Here is a 24,939-nt window from a genome sequence, read left to right as displayed (position 1 = left end):
TCACCAGCTGCTTGGTCAGGCTGGTCACCCTCCCCTCCTCCACCCTGCATGTCAAGAAGGACCCGCAGTAGGTTTCTAAAACTGGCCTGGGACCTTCCTTAGAAGAAACCAAGGCAGCAGATTCTGGGGAGGCTGAATCACCCCAGAAGCTTCTGCAGAGGCCTTTCTGTCCCCACACACTGGCAGGCTAAGAGTGCCAAGAGCACACCCAAACCTACAACCCTCAGAGAAGGTAGGTCATGATCTGGGGGGGATAAGACCGAAAGATGCCTTGGAACCCTAGAGGAAGGAGGGGAGGTCCCACACCAAGGCAGCAGGGCTCCAAGGATGCAGGTGGCTGCGGCAGCAGCAGCAGAAGGGCACCTGTGCCAGGCCTGTTCTAAGCGCTTTGCATAGGTTTAGTTTCCACAACAGCATTATACGGCAGCATGAAGGCCAAGCATGAAGTATTGCTATTTTAACCTCCATTTTACAGATGAACTAGTTGAGGCTCAGGGGGGCTAAGTAACCTGAACCTAGGTCTGTCTGCCTCCCAGACCAAGCTCTTCTTTTTTGTCCCTACGACATGCCGCAAAGACACCAGGTCCCTCTCTGCATCCCCCCTTCCACAGCATGCACCCCACCATCTCAGGGCAAGGACTTCTGGACACAGATACACCTCCTCACTGACAGGCCCCTCACCCCTGCCTGAACCATTGGCAGGTAAACCTCTTTTATTTCTACCCCATATAGCTGAGGCCCTCAGTCCTACAGAAAGGGAAGGAAGAAATGGGGCTTCACCACAGAAGGGCCACCCACAAGGAGGCCTGAGACAGCCACTTCAGTCTAGTCCTCCGGGCCTGGACTCTCCAACCCTTGCAAACTCAGCCCTGCCTCGGGTCTACTTGCTGCTGGTGGGGCTTCCAGCTCTCATACCCTACTTGAACCTCACAGCCTGCAACTCTGGGCAAGACCAAGCCACTTCCTCTTGTTTCCTGTGCCCCAACCCCACTTCTCTGTTCCTCAGGTGGAAGTCAGCCTGGCCTTCCTCCCAGTGAGGAAGAGGAAGGAAGCCATCTTTTCCAAAGGCTACTGACCTATGGGCCAACTCCCTGAAGATACAGGGAAGGGGGTGTAATGAGGAACTTCTGCAGTGGCTCTCCCCCTCCCCCGGGACCAGCTGCAGGGTCTCTAACAGCGGATGCAGGAACACTGCAAAAGGAAACCCACAGTCACCGAGGGGCCCCAGACATTGCAAGCCACTTACCAGTCTGTTCGACTGTCTGTCCCAGCTCTAGTCCCTCTCCCTTCCTCTGGGCACCTCACTGCTCTAGCTGATCTCTGACCAGAGATGCCCCCGGGCTGAAGACAAGGCAAGAGTCTGTTTTCAATGACCGGGGACCCATGACGCTTTCAGGAGGATCTGTGGTGGAAAACACTTTCTCTCTACGGAAAAAAGCAACATGCACCAAGAAAAGGAAACAGTGCTAAACCCGCATTCGTGTTTTGCAGAACATGAGGGAAGGCGCTGGAAGGGTGTCTGGGCGCCCTGTGCTGATGGTGAGACCATGCCCTCCAGAGATGGCAGCTAGAAAGTATGCAGTTCCCCAAGTGTCCTCAACAGCCCTGCCACATGCCTAGCCCTCAGCGGTGGGGCACGGTGGGGCCAGGCCATGACCACCAGGAGACCAGAGCCATCCACAAGCTTGAGACACCGAGTGTGGCCATCTGAGAGATGAAACCAGTGTGAGTCAAGGTGACCCAGGCCAGGAAGGAGATGCTTCACCTGGTCCCACAGCAGCTGCAGGAGCTCAGCTCTGCCCCAGATACGGCAGCTGACTGGAGGACCCTCCTGGCCCTTCTCCCTAAAGCTTCTAGCTCCTGCTCTCACAACCTGGGCCACTCCCAGCCCCACAAACTCAGCGCTGGGAGCACGGACAGTCAGAGCTCACGCATCCCCAACGAAGACAGTACACACCTATTTATGGCATCTAACAAATCCCTAGGCCAGCCAATTCCCAGAGCACCAGAGAGGCTATGTCAGGACAAAGTCTAAACTCCCCAACCTGCCTACAAGACCCGCAGACTTTGGTTCCCGCCACATCCACCTGCCACGCTTGGGCTCTCCTTCAGTGCTGTTCCTGCTCTGCTTTCAGGTCTTTGGCAAGGCAGAACCTCTGCCCCTGACACCCTCCCAACCCTTTCATCTGGCCAGGTCCTACTCGTCCTTCAGGTCTGAGACACTGTTTCCTCTGGGAAGCCCTCCCTCACCCCAGGGCTGAGCCAGGAGCTTCCTTATGCACCCACAACACCTCCCACCCACCTCCCCGTCCCATACCACGCTTAGCACACAGAACTCTAGAGGCCTGTATCTTCGTCCCCAGTAGACAGCAAGCTCCACGGAGCAGAGTTTGCAGACCATTGTACCTTGACACTTGACTTGTACCTGCCCCACGGGATGCTCATTCAAGACTGCGCCCAAGGTGAGTCAGAGCTCTGCCTGGCCAGGGGTACCACTCATGGCCAGCATGGCCACCCTGGGCTCCCACCCAGGCCCTGGCTCCCAGTCTCTCTCCCCGATGCACAACGGAGATCCCCGTGACCCTGAGATGAAGTGAAAAGCCCATCCAAACTCCATCCCACCGCATCCCCCTCAGCTGCTGCCCCACACCATGGGCAGGCCACCTGGAAAAGTGCCAGCCCCCCTGCTGCCCTGTCCGATTTTTCTTCCCCCATGGCCCCCCACCCTTGCTTTGACCATAGCCAGAAACATGTGGATCTGTTTACCTTGTGCCCTGACAAGGCTGGGCTGGGCCTCGAGACACCAAGGTGTCTGGCTAGAGTGCCAGGAGCAGTGAGAAGGGGCCCTCCTTGGCCCAGCTGGCCCTCCACCCACGCTCCTATCCTGGAAAGTTCTCTTTCAGGTACTCTGGGGTCTGTGGCTACCACGAGATTAGGCAAGTGGCCTGGAACCGTCATCCTGGGCTAGCTAGAGTTGCCGGGGCCCTAGATAACCCCCTTCCTCTGGCCACAGTGCAATCATCAGCCATGCTGTGTTCCAGCCTGCTCCCCAACTTTAACTAGAAGTTCCCACCAGGCTAAAGGGCCCCCTGTCTCCAAACCACTGGACACACGTTCTGTTCATAAGCAGTCTGCTTACCAGTAAGGAAGGACACACCAGCAACAGGGACAAAGACCTGACTCTGACAAGTGTCACTTCCCCTGGGGAGGGGGTCAGGGGGTGAGAAAGCAGGTCCTGTATGATCCACGCGTTCCCAGATCAGCACTTCTGGGGACCCGGCTTCAGCTCGGAAATGCAGAGCCCAGGGTCCCAGGGATCTGATCCATCAAGCGGGTGAGATGGTTCAGCCAGGCACTCTCGGGGCTTCATGCAGACACCTACCCTCACTGTTCCTTTGCTCCACCGCCAGCAAGCACCCTCAGGAAGTCTACAGGCAGCCGCCAGAATGTTCAAAAGAAGCTACGAGAGCGAGGTCTATTTTATAGGGGGGAAGCAGAGAGAAAAGAGAGTCCCAGGAAGAGCCTGGAAAAGATCAAATCTCCAGGCCCAGCTTCTGCCCACACGGAAGGGACTGGCTGCCTCCCTCTGAGGCAAGGGCCACCAACAATCACAGGTAGCCTAGGAAAATCCCTTCCGGCAGGATTTGAGAGTCCCAGGGGACCAAGGTAAAAGCTGGCAGGTTTTGGCTCTCTCCAGAAGAGATACAGCAAATATGAAATCTCTGCACCCCCAGAGGCTGTTCCAACCTCTATCTCCCCTTCGGAATGGCCAGGCTGGCTCCTCAGCAGGTCTAGGGGCAGGGCTCTTTGCAGTCTGTGCCTAAGCCTCAGGGCTAGACTCTGCCCCAGGCCAAGACACAGAGGAGCTGTGTCACAGGGGCCTCCCTAAACAGGGCCTGACCCTGCCTACCGAACAGCTCCCCCTCCACACCGCGCGCACGCACACACACACACACACACCCGTTGCAGCCCTCCAGCTCTGGGGAGACACAGGAGACACTGCACGGTCCCTACCCGCACAGAGCTCCCAGACCAATGGAGGAGACACACAGATTATAACCCACAGTGGCCCATAGGGGCTAGAAATACAGGAACAGGTGACCTGCGGAGAGTTCCCTGACTCTCAGCCTTGGCCAGAGCTGTTCCCTCCACCCGGAAGCCTTGCCTCCAAGCTGACTGTCTACCTCCTGCCGGCAGCCTCTGGCACACACAGTTCCCACCCTTTCTGAATCTTCACGCTCTAACTCCGTATTAATCATTTTCCCATAGTACTACTTCACTCTGTTTTTGCCCCAAGACTGGGAGAACCAGGGCCTGGAGGCCGTGTGGCCCAATGGCGAGTGTCGTGGACTGGTTACCCAAGTCACCCATGTCTGGTCCAGAAGCTGCAGCTCCCTGGTTCCTGCCTCTGAAGAATTTAGGAGCTTTGGGCAGGCCATGGGGGCGGTGGAGGGAACAAGGCAGGACAAACACCTTTGTAACCAGCAACTGCGACATGGAGTATTAGCCACCAGCACTGAGCACATGCCCCATATGTGTGAGTACTGCTTTCTTGTGTAACCACTATTCCCACCTGAGAGATGAGAAAAGGCTGGCTCTGAAAACAACTTGTTCCAGGTCAGAGCCTGAGGACACAGTGAGGAGCCAGGGTTCAAATCCAAGTCCAGCAACTCCAAACCAGATCTCCCTCTATCACACCCTGCTGCCCACCTGTGTTGAGCAGTGATTCTCAAACCTATCCTAAGAGATGGATTTAGGAGTCCGGTGAGGAGTGGGGGGTGGAAAGCTGCAAAGCTCCACAGGCAGCCCTGGTGGTGGCCGCGTGCTGGAGCAGGGGACAGATAACAGGGTTGGGGAAGGGCATAAGATGGTTTCCGAGGACCCACTGCTCCTTCCTCCCCAAAGGAGCCGACTGCCAGAGGGCCATATCCTGCCTAGGAGATGAGCGGAATCCCACGGAGCCCTGGCTGGACTCTGCTCTCAGTCAGCCCTAGGGCCGACCATGGCTCTGAGACGGCCAGGGCCCCCACCCCCATGACCACCACTGTCTACTACGCACTTACTGTCAGGCATGGTGCCAAACATCTCATTGAACCCTCACTCTTCCCAGTCTCATTTTGGAAGTCAGCAATGATATTTAACGCAAAAGAAGACAGTAACAGAGTAACAGAGAAACAAACAAAAAGACATTAAGACAGACATCAACAGCAGAATGGCAGACATAAACTCTACCCTATCGATAATTATTTTAAATGTAAATAGATTAAACACTCCAATTAAAAGGGAGAGGTGGGGAAAATGGGTTAAAAAATAAAAAAAGAAACCACGACCCAACTATATGCTGGGTTTTTTTTGTTTGTTTGTTGTTTTTTTAAATTTATTTGACAGGCAGAGATCACAAGTAGGCAGAGAGGCAGGCAGAGAGAGAGGAAGGAAAGCAGGCTCCCTGCTGAGCAGAGAGCCTGATGCGGGACTCGATCCCAGGACCCTGGGATCATGACCTGAGCTGAAAGCAGAGGCTTAACCCACTGAGCCACCCAGGTGCCCCCAACCATATGCTGTTTACAAAAGACACACACTTTAGATTCAAGGACGTAAACAGGGTGAAAGTAAACGGATGGGAAAAGACCACATGAAGGGTAACCAAAGAGAGCTGGACAAGTCATGCTAATATTATGCTAACAGACTTCAAGACAAAAATTCTTCCTGGAGGGGCGTCTGGGTGGCTCAGTGGGTTAAGCCTCTGTGTTCAGCTCAGGTCATGATCTCAGGGTCCTGAGATGGAGCCCCACATTGGGCTGGCTCTCTGCTCGGCAGGGAGCCTGCTTCCTCCTCCCTCCCTCTCTGCCTACTTGTGATCTCTCTCCCCGTCAAATAAATAAATAAAATCTTAAAAAAAAAAAAAAATTCTTCCTAGAGACAAAGAAGGGCCTCTTATAATGATAAAAGCATCCACCCCTCAAGAGAATATTACAATTAAAAACATATACGCACTTAACAACAGAGTCCCCAATAGACGTAAGGCAAAAACTATCAGCATGGGTGGGAGAAACAGACAATCCCAACAGTAATATCCAGAGACTTCAATAATGGTCCACTTTGACTAACGGACCGAACAACTAACCAGAAGATCAACAAGGAACATAAGACTTCAACACCAAGAAGCAACCAGATCTAAACAGATACCTACAGAACATTCCACCCAACAACAGCAGAATACACATTCTTCTCAGGAACACATGGAATACTCTCTAGGACAGATCGTAAATTAGCCTATAAAACATGTCTCAATAAATTCAAAAGAAGTGAAACCATTCGAAGCATGTCCTCCAATCAAAATGAAACAATTAAAAATCAACAACAGAAGGAAATTTGGGGAATTTACAGGAAATGAAGGTTCTAAGAATTTGTCAGGTTGTCCCAGCCCAGAAAGGCCACTCCCTCAGATCATGGACTCTGCACCTTCTGCACAATCCTGGGAAGCTGCAGATCTCAGATTTCTGCCAACGCCTGCGTAGCCCTTCTTCCATCATCCCCCGTTCCAGACACACACTGAACCTGACCCCAAGCTTGACCCCAGAATCCAAACAGCCGTGGGAGGGAGAGGCCTGTGGGGCTGTAACAGCTTATTAGGCAGCTGCCTCTCCCTAGAGGGGAGGTGGGGAAGGCCACAGGCAAATATTTTCACTCCCCCTGCCCCTCTACAGAATATCCAAAAGGAAGCAAACATTTACAGAGCACTTCCCCCACACCAGCCCCTTGACATACCCTAATCCATGCTTACAAACTTCCCATCTAAGCATCAATATTACTGTCTCCATTCTAGACAAAAACCAAGGCTCTGCTGCTAAAGTGGCAGAAGCATGATTCAGGTCTCTGTTGCCTGCCTTCAGAGTCCCTGGTCTTTCCATCATTCTTCCAGAAAACTCCCAACTGCACGCTTGTGGGCTTCAGAAGGAATGCCACACGTGAGAACCCCAGAACCCCACAAAGCGGGCTGTGGACCCTCCCCTTCCTCATGCTCCCTCCCAGCGGCTGCTTTTCCTGGGAGCACTTCCAAGTAGAGCACAGTCTCTAACACTCCCACTAAGAAATCATCCCAACCCGGGTCTGTCAGACCCAGGCTCCTCGCAAGACGGGGTATTGGTAAAAATCCCTAGGGGACTTTTACCGGGGGGACTGTGAGGGGACAGCAGAGGTGAGCCAGGAGCCGTAGGGTCGGGAGGATCTCGCTCACCGGAGTAAGAGCCTCCACACCACAGAGAGAAAGCTGGCCGGTGCCTCTCTTCAGAGCCAACCAGCCAAGCCGGACCCAGCTGAGGAAGCTGAACAGATTCCAAACATGAAGGGATGCCAATGCTCACGGAGTCCATTCCTCGTTCCACAGAGCAGCAGAGAGGGAAAGAAATTAGCCTGCGGATGCACAGCCAGGAGAAGAGCAGGGCCCAGAATCCAGAACTCCATTAACAATGCTTCGTGCCTCCACTCAGGCAAGCCACACCTTTTGGCAAGAGACTGGGCAGGGCCTGGAGCCAATCCCAACGTCACACACACACACATTTCTCCTTTCCCACCACCAGCATCTCTACCATTTCTTGAGGGTGCCAATGTGTGTGCCAGGACAGTGCTAAGCGCTCTCTACCCATGACGTGGTTTAATCTTCAAAACAAGGTACGCATTAGTACTCTCTCCCTTTTTCCAATGAGGAACCTGAAGATCCAAGGGGTCCAGCCACTTGCCCGAGGCCACGGGAGTAAAGAGGGGAAGCTGGGACTGGAACCCATGGCCCATTCTGCAAAATTCCTTCCCAGGAAGCTTCACGCTCAGCCTCCTGCTTGGTAGCTGGGACCTGGTGGCAGCCTCTGGATGGCTCACGTCTTCTCCCTGGAGAGCAGCTTCGGCGGGCCTGAAAACCACCAGGGTGTTCTGCAAGCGTGGCTGGGCAAGGGTGCTGGCTGACAGAGGCGTGGGAAGTGAGCGGCTCTGAAAATGAAGAGACTACTGGTGATCACACCACAGGGGACAGTCTGTGGAAGTCCCAACACCTTCTGCTGAGGAGGAAGCCACACCCCTCCCACACTCCCCAACCCCACACCCATGGCAGGGCAAACAGCTCTTTACACATAAAGCCTTGACTGTCCTCTGTTTGTCAGACAACCCAAACCCTCATGGGGCCCAGGCTCCCGTCCTTTCCTCTGGCCACCTGAGTCTGGGTCAGGTCAACTCCGTGACTGGGTTCCCACTGGTAACAATCCCCCCTCCCCCACCCAGCGCTTTGACTATCAGCCCCAGCAAAGCAACTTGCCTCCTGCATAGGACTTTCTGGAGGCTTCCTCTCAAGAACCTGAATTCCTAAATAAGAGCTATTCATTGCACATCCTGATTAAAGGAGACAGATAGTGTCTACCCACACCAAAGGTCACTGGTCCACAACTCTATTTCATGACAAATAACACTGAAGCCCTACAAGGTGAAGTGACGTGCCCAAGGACACACAACTGATTACTCGGGTAATCAGGTGTGGTCAGGGCCTCGCAGGTGGATGCTCTCACACCCAGCACTTCCCGGCAGGGCCAGGTCCTTGACGTTTGGCTCATGTCCTTCTCGGGAGGGAAGTGGAACAGGGGTGACTAGCATGTGGTGTCTGCATCAGCCCGGGGTCTCCTGTGTGGGCGCCAACACCCACCCAGTGGCCTAGAGCAGGCAGCGAGGAGGGCTGTCTCGCTGGTTTGGAACAAGACTGGGGACAATACGGCTCCCCAGGACCTGCTAGTGTCCGAGAAGCACAGACCCTTGCTGCAGTGGGGGGTCAGCACAGCTGCCTGGGCCTCCCGGAGGAGCTAGGACGTGGGCACGGAGCCGCCTGCCTCCCTGGCCCGGCCAGCCAGTCGGAGCCTCGCCCTTTCTCAGGCCCCGGTCAAGATCCAGGGCCTCTGCCAAATGCTCACACATTCCTTGCGTTTCTTCAGTCTCTGAGCAGCTGCTGCAGGGCCTTTTTTCCTGTGTTGATTTATTCTTTATTGTTCCTGAAATACACCCAGAGGCCTTTGGCACCAGCCACCAGCGGTACATCCAGCCCAGGCCCTGGTACATCCAGCCCAGGCCCCAAGTACACACCGACCAGGTTCTCTGAGAGCAGGGCCAACCTGCTGGGATGATGGACGCTAGGGTCAGACCCAACAGCCAGGAAGGGAGACCCAAGATTCCACCCATTCCTGGCCTACGGTCCTAGAACTGATCTCAGGGCTGACTACAGAGGCTGGGATGTCTGGGGAGGAGGAAACACTTGGAAAGTCTTGGGGAGACCCATGCTAAGGCTTTCCACTCTTCCCATGCATGAGGGACTCCCCCTGCAACCCTCCAGATCAGGGACAGCTGACCCTTAGGTGTCTGCTGCATCTACAGGAGGGCCTTTGTGGCTTGGGCTGGGCTTGACTGCCCTCCGACATGTTTGGAGAGGGAGGCCTCAGAGGGGTCTTCCGTGCCCTTCCCAGTCCAAAATATCTTCCCTCATCAGCGGTCTAAAGGTGCCTGAATTCCTACCATCAGCACTTCATTCCAAGGCTCAAAGCACTGCTCCCTGTGCACGTGCAAACAGCCCAGGTAGTGGGTGCTGCACGGCAAGAAGAGCCAGGGCCTTAGGGTCTGACAAAATGCATCCCAGCTTCTCCAATCGCCAGCCTCTCTGTGGGTCTCAGTTTCCCTATCAGGAAATGGGCACAATATCCCCGCCTCCTAGTTACCATGGAATCTGATGAGGGTAACAGGTACATGGAGTGTGTGGCACAAAGTAGAGGCTCAGTAAATGTGCTTTCCTTTCCCCTCTGCTGGGCAGGAGCGGCATCGTTATCAGTCTTCAACACCCTGGGAGGACCTGACTAGTCTGATGCTCTCGTCCCGCAGCTGCCTGAGCAGACAAGGAGCTGAGCGGTCCCAACATTCGTGTCGGGCTCTGCAGGCACGCAGGGCATCTGCCCTAGGGACCCAGGAGGGGCACACCCAGCACAGGCCCCTCCTGGGCTCCGCTGTGCCAGCAGGGCCTGTAGGGACATGGTGAGACAAGAGTCCCTGGAAGATACCGGGCAGAGCTTCCAGGCCCAGCACGGAGCCTCCACACCCCGCTGGGCTCATTCGAAGAAAAGCAGTAAGAGGCAAAGTACCATCACCGGAGGGAAGCTGGGGAGGGGGGTGGCCAGAGCAAGTATGAGCAGGGATGCCAAAGGCACCCGGCCTGCAGCCAGCCAGTAAGCCTGCCCCCGGGGTGACCACAGTCAATGTCCTACAAGTCCAAGTGCCTGCCGGTTATTTTTGGCACCTCTTCCGCCCAAAGCCAGCAAGGAAAGGCAGCTGCTAGCAACATGGAAGGGGTGTTTATGCTTCAGCGTGCGAGCACTGAGGCAGGAACACAAAGAGCACAGCGGCCACTGCACAGGGGAGGCCTTGGCCCCCTTTCTTCCTCTCTTGACTGTCCCTATGAGGTCCCATCTGCCTGTCACATAGCTGACATAACATGGGTACTTCTGCTTTCACTCAGATCCAGTCTCCCAACCACAAAAGTCTCTCACACACACACGCAGAAACACACGCAGGCACGCACACACACATGCAGACACACACGCACACACAGACAAATAAATAACTAGGGAGCCAGCTGGGGACTGAGCCACGCCCAGGAGCTGGAGACAACTCCTCTGGGCAGCCCCTCCCACCTTCCAAACCAGGAGGGGCAGGAACCAGGAGCAGGACGCTACAGCAGCTACTCTTTCCAATGGCCTCAGGTGACAGTGGACACCGAGGGGAATCTCAAGGCACTCACTGTCTCTGCACTTCCCCATCTGAAAACAAAGGAGTGGGATTCGATGTCCCAGAGTGTCTTCCAGCTCTGGGATGACTCCTGGGAGCAGGGGAGCCCAGGATCGTGACCCAGGCCCGCTGGGGAGGTCAGACCCAGCAAGGTCACGTGGGAAGAAGACTCCGGGCAGCAGTCAGGTACATTCCCCAGGAGCTGCCAGGAGGCTGGGAGGGGGAGGGGCAGGACCAGGAAAAGGAGGAGGAGGCAGCAGCGGTGGAGATAGGAGAGAAGGAAGAGGGGGAGGAAAGCCAGCCTAGGAGCACTCTCAAGAGTTGCCAGTTATCACTTAAGCTTTTCTGAGCCCCTTTTTGAGCTCTGGGGCCCTCCCCCATAAGGACCTGGCACATTCTGCCAACAGCAGGCTGGACTGGGCCTCTGTCTGTCCAACTGCTGGAAAAAGCTGGGAACTGAAATCCCTCACCGTTTTCCTTCCTCTCTGGACCCCATTTCCCCAGAGAAGTTGGGCAGCCTCACAGGGAACCCCCTTCTGGCTGCAAGCCAGGCAGACGTTCCCCACACTTCAAGCTCTGGCCTGGTCAAATCTTGCCCTGGCTGTTCCCCTCCCCCCTTCCTGAGACTCCTGGAGGAAGAAGCACTGCCTGGAAAAAAAAAAAAAAAAAACCCACAAGCTCCCTGCGGCTGGAGAGAAAGGCAGAGAGAACAGGGAGCACCTTCCCCAGCTGGCCACAGCACTGGGCTCTGTTCCACAAAGAGCAAGAGCAGGAAGGGCTGCCCGGGAAGCCTCAGGCTCCCGCCCCCCTCCTCCCTACCAACCCAGCAAACCACAGCCCGTAATTGTGTCCCTCAGGGAGACCCACCACCCCCACCCCAGCAAAAACCCACCTCTTTTCTGACATGTGGCAACTTTCTTCTTATATAATACCTCGGTGTCTCCCCCTCCCCTGCTATTTCAATCGGTGAAAGAGTACTTCAACTGGTCAAAGAGCCCAAGAGCTCTCTAGAGGGCAACTCCCACCCTCAGCTCCACCCAAACCTCCACTGAGGTCACACTGGGAGGCTTCAGGTGAGGCAAAGACAAGGGGACTTTTTCCGTGGCTGAGAAAGCAGCCTTCCTCCCACCCACGTGAGCAGTTCAGCCTGAGGCCTGGGCGGGTAGGTTCCCGAGAGCACAATCTGATCTCTGGGAAGTTGAGCCCTTAACTTTGGGCTGCAGGGACAGAATCCCTTGCAAAAGCGCAGAGGCACCAGGATTTGGCCCTGTCTAGGTGAGAGGATCACACAGCTGTACCCTGGGCCTGGGGACTTAGAAAAGGAGCTTCATTCACACATGCCCCAATGCCCTGCAGGAGGGCCCTCCCACCACAAGCCGGACACGCTTCATTTCCTCTTCCCTGGGAAGAGTAAAAGGCAAATGGCTGGACTTGGGAGGGACCAGGGAAATGACAGTCCCCATCTGTTGAGTACCTACTATGCACCCCTCCGCATGCAAGATCTTGTTTCACCTGCCCAGCAATCCTACAAAGTACTAGGATCATCCCCATTTTACAGGTAAGGAAACTGAGGCTCAGCAAGTTTAGCAAGGCCCAAAGCCACACAGGAAGTAGAGAAGCTGGAGTGGGAACCCCAGGGTCTGCCCAGTCCTTGTTCCCGTGCACCTACTGGGCTTCCTTCGTAGTCACCGCCCCGGTTACTGTCCACACACCATACAGGAATGACGTCCCAAGTGTGGGGGCGGAAGTGGGTGTGGACAAGCTTTTCCTGATGGCTCTGGAATTTGACCTGATGCCCCCCCCAACTGTTATCACTCCCAAGTGTGTGGCTGTGAGAGACCCCTTAAGCATGCACGTGTTGGGGTGGAGGGAGAGGCAATCTGGATTCAAAGCAGCCGTTTCCAACACCAAATTTATGCTGTAATGCTTCTGATTCATAAAATGAGCTCACAGTCTCAGGGTATCCTGAATGCTGCCTCGAATGCAAATGAAAGATCCCTTAAGTAAGACCTGGGGATTTCGGCACACTCCGCCTAGCTCCAGCCTTGGTGTGCAAGTTCAGCCCCATAGCGTCACGGCTCCATGGCGCAGCAGCAACCTCTCCAACGGAATGCAACCCCTGGCTGCATTTCCTGCAGCCGCTGGTGAGTCAGGGAAGAACGGAGCCGCCGCCCCCCTCCCCACCCCGGCTGCTTCTGTACCGATACACACGCGCATGCACACAAAGGACGCCAGTTTGGCCCAGGCAAAGGAAATGCCCAGGTTAGCAGATTCCCAGGCAGGAGGCTTCCCACGTTTACCCCGAGGTCCCGCTGGGGTCAGAACGACCAGACACATTCTCCAGCTCTCCGGAGGGCCAGCTGTAGTGTGGGGCCAAGGAACTGGGCTCACCAGCACCAGCCTCACTCGTGGAGTGACCCCTCCTGAAGCCAACGGTGCGGTATGAATCCCAGCAGCGGCCAGACTCACAGGGCCCGCCCTATGCAAGTCCACATTTTTCTGCCAGAGATCTTTCATCCATTTGTTCAGCTAACATGTACTAAATGCCTACCAGAAGCCAGGCATTGTGAGAACAACACGGGACAAATACTAGGGCAGAGGTGAGGGTGATGCTGAGACGTACTTTTGGCCTTTCACGTATAGACTCCTCACTACAACTATGCGACGGAGGTTGGGAGACTCCTCTGAGTTTATGTTTTGAGCACCAGAGTACGGTATATACACAAATGACTACATAAGGCGGAAATGAGTGTTCGGAAGAAGGCTGAGGCGTCGCCAAAGAAGTACCATTTGAAACAGGCCTAAAAGGATCCGCAGGATTCTTCCAGCTGCTTGTGGTCATCCCCACTCCTCTGCGAGCAAGGCTTCCTTCTGGGAGACCCAGCGGCAGGAGGGGGCCCTCAAGGCCAGATTCCCAGACTGGCCCGTTCCCCCTTCTAAGACATTCTGCCCCAGGTGCCTGCCCCGCCCCCCGCCACCCCCTCCCCCACTCCTCTCTTCTCCTGGCTCCACAGGGCAGCCCTTCCCTGGGTTCTGCAGGCACTGGGCGGCCCCTAACTGAATCTGTAGCTGCATACTGCCTTATTCTCCCTCCATTTATTAAAAGTAGCAGCCCACAGGGCTAAACAATTGGGTTACTTTTAAATCCCGTATTTAAAAATTGAACTCTCATCCTCATGGGCGTTCCAGGACACCCTTTCCTAAGGTAAGGGGAGAGTTCGGCCTGGCACTTGGAAAAGTCACAGCGGGCAGTGGGCAGACTGTCCCAGAGCAAGCTGTATGGTGGTGCGGGGAGGAGGAGCACCCTCCAGGTTCTTCACCCCCTTGTCCCCTAGGCTTTACAGAGATCAGAGTAACCAGCCAGAGGCCAATACGATTAGAATGGAGACTAGGCCAGGACCGTGCAATGAGATGGTTTATCACAGTAATTGAATGTTTACACCCCTCTTATTCACTGTCCAGAGCAGGAGGAAAAAAAGGACCCATAAATTCTCAACCTAGGAAGGTTTCTCCTTTCCCCCTGTCCCGAAGCCATCCAACCGCCTATGGAAAGGGTGCATGTCTCTATTTCTCCGGTATGTGCCACACCATCTCTGGGGGGCTCTAGAGCAGGACAGGTGGTTCTCCCTCCTCCCCCCGGGGCTCCACAGGGGAGGACTGGCTTCTCCTCAGAGGTGCGGTCCCTCCACCTTCATCAGGCCTCCAGTCTCCGCCCCGAAGCTGCAGGGACAAGGAGAGGCCAGCCCTGCAGACCTCCACAGGCTAGGCTCCCCCTGCTGGAGCAAGCCGGACCTCCCCTCCCCCCCAGCCACAACTGCCAACAGGGATCCCCTGCACACACGTGCCACGGCGGCCTCCACAGTCAGCCTCGGCCAGGCAGCTCTCCTCCCATCCCACGGGCCGGGCTCCGCAGGCGGGCACACGGCTCCGATGTGGGACGGTGGAAGCAGGAAGTAGCCAACAAAGTTGTTACCAACAAAGTTTTAAGTGGGGCGCGCAACTTCCCCTTTCATCTCTCCAGCAGCTTGCTCAGGAGGCTGGGCCGGAGTACCCAGTGGCCTCCACTTTGGCCGGACGCAGGTACTTCCTCCAGGTCTTGCCTTCTTCGGGGCTGAGGCTTGAACATGGCAGGGCGGCACCAGGCCCTTAGCCAGAGGCTTGGGTGGGGGCCCTGCAGGGGGGCAACCTGGTGCACACGCTCCCGCTCCCGCTCCCGTCAGCGTGGCCGGGGAGGGTAGGACTACCTCCACCACGCCGGCCCTGTGCAGGGTCCAGACAAAACCCGGGCCCCCGAGCTCCGGACGGGCACCCACAAACACAGCACGCGGCGAGGCGCGCGGAGAGCTAGCAGGCCGCAGAGGCGCGGGCGTGCGGGGGCGGCCGAGAAGGATGACAGGTCTGAGGTGCGCCAAAAGCGCCGGGGAGCGCGGGGTGAGGCCGGCCGGCCAGCGCGAAGCGCTCCCCTTAGGCCTCTGCCGCTCTTGTCCCAGCTCCCTGCCGCCCCTGCACGTCTGTCCCCCACACTCCCGGCGCGGGCACGGTTTCCACGTCCACTTTGCCGTGCACGCTGGCAGGACCCGGGTCAGGGGCTCCCGCGCCAAGTTCCCGCAGCTCGCGCGAGCCCCTCCCGACTCCTCCGGGGCCTGGGCTCGGTCCCGCAAGCCGGTCCCCGCGGACACCACGTTTCTCTCCGGCGGAGCAAGAGCCGGATTCCCGACTCGCCGCCGCCGCCGCCCCGGCGGGCCAGGCGGCTCCGAAGGGTTTTCCTGCCGGGGCCGCGCCCGAGTGGGCGGGGGCCGCGCGCGAGCTGCGTAGCTGCACAAACACGGCGGGCTGGCGGGGCACACGCAGCGGCGGGCTGGAGGTGCGGGCCGCGGAGGCGCGGGCTGCGGGGCGGCGAACGCACGTACACACGCACACCCCGCCCCGGCGGCCCAGGCCGCAGAAGTTGACGCGCCGCACCCCCCGCAGCCCCGCGCCCCCGCTCCCGGCCGCGCCTGCACAGCTGCAGCCCGCGCGCCCGGCCGCCACCGCCTGCGCGCAGCCCCGGGTCGCTGGGCCGCCGCCGCCGCCAGGGCGGGCTGCGCCTCGCCGCGTGCAGGCCTCGGCAGCCAGCCGGGCACCCCACTTACCCCGCTCCTGCCCGAGCTCCAGCATCGGCCGTCCCCCTTCCGCCGCGGGCCGCCGCCTTCGGTCGCCTCCCAGGTTCCAGCCGCCTGCACGCACTCCCGGATTTTAAAAACAAACAGGCGCCTCCGCCTCCCCGCCGCGCTCGCAGGGCTTCCGCCAGCCCGCGCCTCCCAAGGCTGGGAAGTTTGCTGGCGGGGCCCGGGCGGGACGCGCGGGCTGTCACCCCACGCTTGCGGCGCAGGAGCCTCGGCGCACCCCGCGCCCGCGGTGTCTGCCTCGCGATCGTTCTCCCTCCCTCCGTGTCACCCCCAGTCCTGCGATGCAGTGTCAGGATTGCACTGCTCTGACTCATCGGTTGAGCTCACAGCTTGAAAAAAAAAAAAGAGAGAGAGAGAGAGAGAGAGAGAGAGAGAGAGAGAGGGTGAGAGGCAACAGCGCAGGAGGAGGACTCTGGCGTGCTACAAAGGATTGCACAACTCCGGGCTGGGAGCGCGGAGCGCCCAGCGGCCGGCCGGCGCGCGCGGCACGGCGGCGAGCAGGAACCAGCTCCACCACTCCATCAGCACAACTGTCTCGGGTCGGCCGCACCGCCAGCAGGCCTGGCGCCGCCCACTTCCTGCGACCAAATAAGGCCGGAGAAGGCGTCTTTAAACCTCGGGCGGCTGGCCGGGCTGGGGATTTCCAGCAGACCTCACCTCCACTGCCGAGTGGGTCGCCCTCCTCCCTCAGCCCAGGCCGGCGCCCCCGATGGCTTTGCTGGAACCAACAGGCCACGCGGCCCGTTCCTTTCACACCAAGGTCAGAAGGAGACGGTGACGAAATGCTTGGAAACCCATCGGTCCTGCCAGGAAAGTGTGTATGTGATGTTGGGGAGGACACAAGTCGCTTTCTTTCCACAAAGAGCACTCTGGTTTTGGATCCGGTAAATCATACACAATCCTCTCTAAGGCACTTCATTATGTTTCCCCAAGTTTCACTTTTGGCATCCTAGTGGTGTAAAGGTTATTGAGAAACGTCCCAGCCCCCATAAAAGACCAGTTACTGAGGTGATGAAAAGCTCCTGGGTTTAATTCTAGCCACTGAGGGCAGAGTCGGGGCAGCTTTTCACTGAGGCCCACATTTCCCCTCCGTTCCCTCCTAACCTCCCTCCCCCACCCCAAAGCCCATGCCTTCTGGCCTGGCTGCCAGGAAGATGGGGAACATTTCTGCTCCCGGAGGTTCTCCTTGGCGCCCACATTCGGTGAAGCTCCAGGGCCAAGAGAAAGTCCAGGGGAGGTTCTTTCCATTTGTTTTGGTTTTTGTTTTTCCCAAAGAGATGGGTTAGAAGGAGGTTTGCCTTTGAAGGAAGAAAACACTGTGTCCTGGCAGCGGCATTCCCCTGGGCCCAGTCCTGAGAAGCAAGTGCCTCTCTTGCTTTCTCAGGGAGCTGGGGAGAGGCAGTGGAATGGGATCCTCACAGACCCTCCGAGCCTGCAGGGTTGCCGTTGGGGACGAGATGACAGAGACCCAGCCTTGCTCCCGAGGAGGAGCACCACCATCTAGTCCTGTTCCATGCCTCTGCCGGCGGACGCACCTGTGCGCCCCTGGAGCTCACACCTCACCCAGGAGGAAAAGGGCTTACTGCACCCGAATAGAACACATACGGCAAAAGAAGGACAACCTAAAACAGTCTCCTCTTCAAAACAGCCATCATTATGCCAGGGCACTGGACCAGAGGACCTCTTAAAACTCCCTTTTGGTTTAAAATCCAGGATTCCGTGATTGTAAAAAGTGCATGGAGAAGCCAGGGAAACCACCTTCAACAAAGAAAAGCCCAGGCTCTGGGATTTAGCATCTCCTATGACAGTATTGTTTCTGGCAATTCTTAAAGCATGTCCCCACACAGAGCCTACTTAACAACCCTATGTATGTGTGAGTTTTATCCCCCTGGTTTTATGGACGAGCACACGGAGGTTCAGATAGGTTAAGGGACTTGCGCAAGATCACAGGACAAGTCAATCATCTGTCACTTCTCTGTTCCTCTTCCCAGCTCCCCCAGAGGAAGGCGGTGAGCAGCTGGGGGACTGGGGTGCTGAGGCATGCAGGCCCGGTCCCCCAAGAAGAGACTAGATTCTCAGGACTCCTAGGCAGAGGTTTGGTGTATAAAGCCTTTTTGTTTTTTTCCATTTGTCTGATTTCTTCATTCCCACTGACACCTCATCCACGTGAGGGAAGCAAAAGCAAAGCCACTTGGTGTCCAGTGCCTGCTGCTGCCAGGTTTCCTCTGCAGGCCTCTGGCCAACCTGTCCTCCCCACCCCCACCACCGGGCCTAACCCTGAAATCTGGCCTCAAGCCAGCCCCGGAGCAAGCCCCTGAGAGCCAGGGCAGACCAGCCCAGGGATGTTCCCAACCAACCAGAAAACCCAGCTGGGAAGCACATTCCTGGAAGAACTTGCCACCGTGGAGCCAGGGCCCAACCTCCAGGAAACGAATGGGAGCCACTCCAGAGGGCACTCCTCACGCAGCCTCGTCGGGCCAGGACTTCCTCCTGTCCCATGTGGGGTAGCTGGGCCTGGCCCAGGGAGCAGCGCGAGGAGCAGGGGAAGGTGGCAGGGGGTGTGTGGGAAACAGAAGTCATTGACCCGGAGTAGTCCCGCTCATCTTGCAACAGCATATCCCTTCACCCCAACTCAACTTCCAGACTCAGGCCGTTTCAGAAAGAAGAGAGGAAGGAGAGGGGCATGTGTGCGTCAAAGGGAGGAGGGCTCAAGATGGCGACCGATGCCCCCTCCCCAGGAGAAGCGCGCCTCCCACGGGCGGGCAGACAAGGATGTGTAGAGACAGCTGCAGCTCTTCCGAGAAAGCCCTGGAGGTCAGTTTTGCTGCAGATATGACAGTGCAGAATCACTGACATGTGAAGTGAAAGTTTTGGTTTTAGAAGCTCTAGTCTCTGGGGCAGCCAACAAGGGTGCCCTTTGGAGAGGGGGAAAAAAAGGTGTTCCAGGGACCTTCCCCACAGAGCAAGCTTTTCTCGACCTTTACAAACTGCAGGGAAGAGAGGAGCACAGAGCTCCAGTGTCCAGGGAGTGTGTCTGCTGAGAGACACTCCAGGAGGCAAAGTACCCTTGACAGGCTTCCAAACTCTGTGTCCTGATGAGGGCAGAAAATGGCCTTAGAGAGGCTTCCTGGGACTGTACCAGCTCTCTGGACTTGGCCCCGAGTGACCATCAGCAGTGTCCACTTCTGGGACAACCCGAGACCATTAAAAAGCTACTGAGGGTGAATTCTGTGGTATTGAATTACATTCCAATAAAGGTGTTATTAGGAAAAAAAACTTCCACGGAAGCTAGGTCCTCCCTACCCAGCCACCCACCTCTATTAAGTAACTGCTGCCATCAGTTACTATTTAAACAGGGGTTTTCTCCCTGCCTCCAACCCCACCAAGCCCCAGGCCTGCATTCCTGCCCTTTTTCCATTGTCCCTTCTCTGTCAGGATCTTTCCATGGAGGCCGGCACAGATGGTGTGCTTCACCGAATAAGAGAAGCGACCTGTACTGGAGCCTGGGGAATCAAGGAACAAATACTGTTGGGAAAATCACAAATCGACGATGCTGGGTTCCTTGTGTCCCTATTGTCCTTACTTGGCAGAATAAAGGTTCCGCCTCTAAGACCTCATTTACCTACGGTTTCAACAGAAGAAAAGAGAGGTTTTGGAAAAAACAGTCACCAGGACAGAGTCTTGGTCCTGCCTATCGCTAACGCCCTGTGTGCTCTCAGGGAAGTTGACACCGCTGAGCCTCGCTTTTGGGGCCCGTAGCAGATGTACTTAATTTGTTCCACGGACCTTGAGAGAACACACACCTTCTAGGGGCCTGGAGAACTCCAAGGGCAAAACACTGCTTTATGACGGTATCTTGCTAGGTACATTTAAGGGATTACAACTGTTCCTCTTTTTACTGTTTTAGCCTACATCCCCTTCTGCTAAATCTAGCTTCTTCCTTTCAACCTAGCCCAGGCAAGATATTTTTTCCCCTGAAGACCCCTGGGTCCATCCCCCATGAGCCTCAGAGTGACCCTCTGCTGGGCTCGTCCCAGATTCTTTTCAACCCCGACATCTGGGTGTCCTTCTAAGGCCCCCGTCCCAGTCTCTCTTCATGTCCTTTCCCTACACTTCCTCCCCAGGCCACCCACCGGCCGTGCCTTCTCCTCACCACTTTTTGTCATGTCCTTTCTGAGAGGGCAGGGAGCTCAAAACCACCCCAGCCAGTAAGTGAAGCCATCGTGTGCTAACTGTTTTCTCTTCTACCCATGAAAGCTCCGTTCACATTTACTTCACCTGTTCTGGGGCAGGGCCATGTGTGCCACACCAGGCCCAGCTGTCCGCATCCTTTACCCCACCTACCCTCGCCTCCACCTCCCTTTCTTGCAGGCCCCAGACGACGTTCTTAGTGCCTTTGTCAGGCCTGAGAGGGAGCTTCTGCAGATGTCCCCAGTTGCTGCTGTCACTCTGGGAGCGATGTCTGGCTGGGTGTAGGGGAAGAACAAAACAGGTGTGGCTGCCAGGGAGGGCTGGCCAGCAGGGCCACGGGGACAGAAGCACCCTTTCTTCACAGAGCCAAGGCTGCCAGCTTCCCAAAGGCCTCCTTTCAGCACAGTTCCATGCCCCCTGCCGAACCAGCCCCAGACAGACTCCAGTCACTGGCTGTTCGCTGGAGCTCAGCTTCCCTACCTTGTGGCCATGGGCCAGGAGGAACTCCCACAAGATCGAGTGTGTGCAGTGGGGCACGCTTCAAAACATTATTCGTGGGGCGCTTGGGTGGCTCAGTGGGTTAAAGCCTCTGTCTTTGGCTCAGGTCATGGTCCCAGAGTGCTGGGATCCAGCCCCGCACGGCATCGGGTTCTCTGATCAGCGGGGAGACTGCTTTCCTTCCTCTGTCTCTGCCTGCCTCTCTGCCTACTTGAGATCTGTCTTTCAAATAAATACAATCTTTAAAAGTAAATAAATAAATAAGTAAAACATTATTCTTAGGGGTGCCTGGGTTGTTCAGTAGGTTAAAGCCTCTACCTTCAGCTCAGGTCATGATCCCAGGGTCCTGGGATTGAGCCCCCGCTTCCGGTTCTCTGCTTGGTGGGGAGCCTGCTCTCCCCTCCCTCTCTGCCTATTTGTGATCTCTGTCATTCAAATAAATAAATAAAATCTTTTTTAAAAAAATTATCCTTAAATGAAAACAAATACTGATAGGTTATGGACTAGAACCCCTTATTTGTGTTCATGGGAGTACACAGGTTAAGTCCAAATCTTGGCTCACACTAGCTTGATGACCTTGAGCAAGTTATTTAACCGCTTGGTTTTCTCATCTGCAAAATGGAGACAAGATCTTCACAGCATATGGCACACGTGAAGTCTTTCGTAAGTGTTGGTTACCATTTTTTGTCATCTCCTGATTCATCCCCTTGCGTCTCGTCTTGCACACTTACCATCCTCAATGCCATCAGAGCGATCACATCCCTTTTCAGGAGTTCCCAGCATTCTTCCACAAAAGGCTGAGCCCGTTAGCCAAACTGTTAGGTGCGGACACTTTGGACATGACCAGCTCTGTCCTACGCCCCAGCGTCAAGGCCACACAACCAAACAAGCTGAAGTTCCTCAAGAGACCTGCTTGCTCACACATGCTCCTCCTCCCCCACCTTCATCCACAGGTAAACCCCACACCCCCAGTCTCCCATCAGACTTGAGCTCAATGGCAACTCCCCCAGGAAGCCTTCCTTGACCTCTCCAAACAGAGGAAGCCCACTGGAGTTTATACCCCTGGAGCCCTCCTGGACCTCCTTCCGTCAGACTGGGGCACCATCCCCCAACCACTGTGTTAGTCACTAAGAAGAGATCAAAGCTGCCCCCTTTTCAAAGGGAGCCTTTGCTGATAGAGTGCACTAGAGCCAATGATTGAATAGGGGGTGGGGCAAGGGGCTGGGTCAGAAAGTTCAGCCCCCCCCCTCAAGGTGGAACCCATGCTGTGATGGTTCAACTCACACCCCTGAGATCCCGGTGGGGTCTAGCTGAAGCGAGCCAGCTCCAGCTGCAGTAGGGCCTTCTTTCCTTCTTCCACAGTAGGTCCTCCCCAGCTCGAGCCTTCTTCCTTCATCCCTTCCCCTGAGAGCACTTCCTGAGTCAATCCCAAGCACCCCTCACTGCCTCTGTCCCTGCTCCTAAACTAACTGAGCTACCTCCTTACTAGGATTAGAGAGAACAGTCTAGATGCCAGTCACCTTGTATCCCTGGCGCCCACACAGAGTGGGTGCCCAGGAAATTCTTGCTGATAAATGCACAAGTAATACATGAGAAAATCTGAGGTAAGCAATCACATATAGCATTATTATTATTATCACTGTTTTCATAACTATTTCTCCCATTCCAAATGCACGTTTAACCTCTCTGAAATCAGGATGCACCCCACAATCAACAGAGCATGCCATGGTTTAATCAACAGCATTTTCTCCTTCTTAGCTGAACATAAAATACAACTGTACCAGGGTGGCGCAGTTGATTAAGCGCCCGGCTCTTGGTTTCGGGTGCAGGTTGTGATCTCAGGGTCATGATCTCGGGGTTGTGAGATTGAACCCCGTGTCAGGCTCTGTTCTCAGTGCGGGGTCCACTTGGGACTCTCCCTCCCTCTCCCCTCCCCCTGCTCTCTCTCCTTCTCTCAAATAAATAAACAAATCTTTTTTAAAATTAGAAAAATAAAAATCAGGATTTCTGGTTTGTCATGAAAAAAATTGGAACACTGGCCACCTTCCCTGTCAGAGGTGGGGAAGAGTAGCTACCTGAGGGGAGTAGCACTAGGAGAGACCAGCAGCACCACAGGAGCAGCCCTGTGGTGGGACGCCCACACCCCAATTTTCCACTGCTTTCTTGACCACTTATCGTCTCACCTGTGCTGTTGGAGATGGGGATGGGACCTTGGAGTGGGTGACCCTTAGATCAGATGAACCCCGGTGCTCTCTCCAGCCCTGACATCCTATGTAGCTCCTCCCAGAACCTCCCCTGTAGCCCTACAAGGAGGTCACTTCAGGAGCCTATACTGGAACCACTCAGGTAAGCCCCTCCTCTCCCCTACCTCCCCTCTGACGTCCATCACTGGGCCCCCAGGGTCTGTCCCTCTCCCTCCCTTCCCCCCCTCCACACCCAGAGCACCAGTCCTAGCCAGTGAGGGGCTGAGCCAGGCAGGTGTGGAGTCCGGTTAGCCCAGGCCAAGGGGAGGCCCCCCCACGCCCCCCAGGAGGGAGGCAGGCAGGACCGTGTGTCCCTCGTCCCTCGTCTCTCCACAGGAGAGTAGTTTAAGGAGACAGATGGAAGTGGGGAGGTTCTGCAGACACCGAGGACAAACACAGTTTGACACATGAGGAAACACAAACAGTAAATCATCAGGACGAAGAATGTACAGTCTCAGCAGCAATCTAAGATATGCAAATTAGAACCCCATTAAGGACCCATTATGGCCTCAAGTCCACGTGCAAATAAGTAAATAAATTAAACCAGAAGGCTGCTGATGGCATGGCCATCCGGAGACAGCCGCCCCGACACTGCTGTGCCACTCTACACCATTCAGACCTTTCTAGAGTTGACGACTTTGACCAGGTAGTTACGATTGGGAGACCAGTTTCCATGAAAATAATCTCAAATACCCTCCCCCAAAGGAGTTTTTACAAACGATACTCATGGCACCTATATATAGACCAACCCCCCCAAATTGAAATCCATTCAGAATGAAACCTGAAAGGGATCAGCACGTGGAAACAATCTGATGAAACCATTTGACCTCGCTCTGTGACAAAATCAGCACGAAGGAACAGGACAGGCGGACTTACAAGGACTTACAAAACGAGGTTAAAACATCCACAGGAGCATGAGCAGCAATCAGAAGAGAATCCTGACAGCACAAATTGCTAAGGTGTAATGTTTACTCTAACTGGAAATGGTTTAAATAACAATGATGATGATGATAAAAATGTCCGGGCCATTGAGTACGATTTCCTGACCCTAAAGATACCCCGCCCAGCTCCCAGGAAGCCGGGGAGCTCCAACTCCTGGCCTGAGGAGGGAGCAAGAAGGAATGGGAGCCAGGAGAGACAGGACTTAGGGCAGGAGGATGGCCCCAGAGCTTCCCTTAGCAGGAGGGCTCAGGAAGATACCTCCCGCTAAAGAAACAGAGTTACACAAATCAACCCACACCATTTAACCTCTAACGTCCTGGGTGCTGGATCTCGCTGCTGCATTTTCGCTCTCAATTTTACTAATACCTTATTTCAGCAACTTCAGAGGTGACACCAGGGCTCTCTGTGGGCTAGCCTAGGAACCCAACCACCATTTATAGCATTGTTTCTATGGAAATGTGTTTCAAGCTTCAAGAAATCTAGCTGCTGACAGCCCTGGGGCACGCACGTGGTCTCTAAATTAGGGAACTGAGACGAGCAGTGACTGCTGGGTCCTGGGCTCAGAAGACAGCTTGTTACTTAGACTGTGCTGCACACCACCAGCAATGATCCCATGAGAGCAGGCCGGAGGTCGCTGTCCGGGGTGGGGTGGGACCGTGGCCATCTAGAAATATTCCAGGAAAGCACACAGATATCTCCCCTCCCCCGCTGCCTCCAAACACATCACGGAAAATATGAAATTGGCCTCAGTGCCCCTCCCGAGTATCCAGATGAGCCCTGAGCCCACACGCTTTCCAACTCATTCCTGACCCTGGCCAAACTCTAGCCACAAGGCCTCAATTCAGTCTGATCTCAGAACAAAGAAACTCCAAACCTTTGACAGTTCTGGAATTTGGCTTCTGCAGATAGGTGCTTGAGATAACCAGGGCCCCAGCAGGGCCCCGACATCTCTCCACACAGGCACCGCTGCTGCCATGGTCTGTTCTAGCAAGTCCAACCTGCCTGCACAAGGTCTGCCCAGGGCTCTCCAGCTCTCACCCGCCTGAGGACTCCACGAACAACACTGGGAAGACTCCTTTGCTGCCCCGAACCAC

At 55.6% G+C, this 24,939-nt stretch overlaps 1 protein-coding gene across 3 annotated transcripts in view; it reads right to left on the bottom strand.

Moving 5' to 3' along the window:
- Positions 1-24,939, bottom strand: part of MIDEAS (mitotic deacetylase associated SANT domain protein) — a 68,888-nt gene that overhangs the window by 24,307 nt on the left and 19,642 nt on the right. The window contains exon 1 of one of the 3 annotated variants that reach the window (XM_032344994.1): positions 15,936-17,783. The exons of the other annotated variants lie outside the window; for them this stretch is intronic. The gene's annotated coding sequence lies outside the window, so the exon portion shown is untranslated. Of the gene's footprint in view, positions 1-15,935; positions 17,784-24,939 lie in introns of those variants that run through there. 3 annotated transcript variants of the gene reach the window in all.

Source organism: Mustela erminea, chromosome 5 (genome assembly GCF_009829155.1).
Source record: "Mustela erminea isolate mMusErm1 chromosome 5, mMusErm1.Pri, whole genome shotgun sequence".
NCBI lineage: Eukaryota > Metazoa > Chordata > Mammalia > Carnivora > Mustelidae > Mustela > Mustela erminea.
The sequence above is the reverse complement of the archived record's forward strand: the minus strand, read 5'-3'. Positions and strand labels throughout refer to the sequence as shown.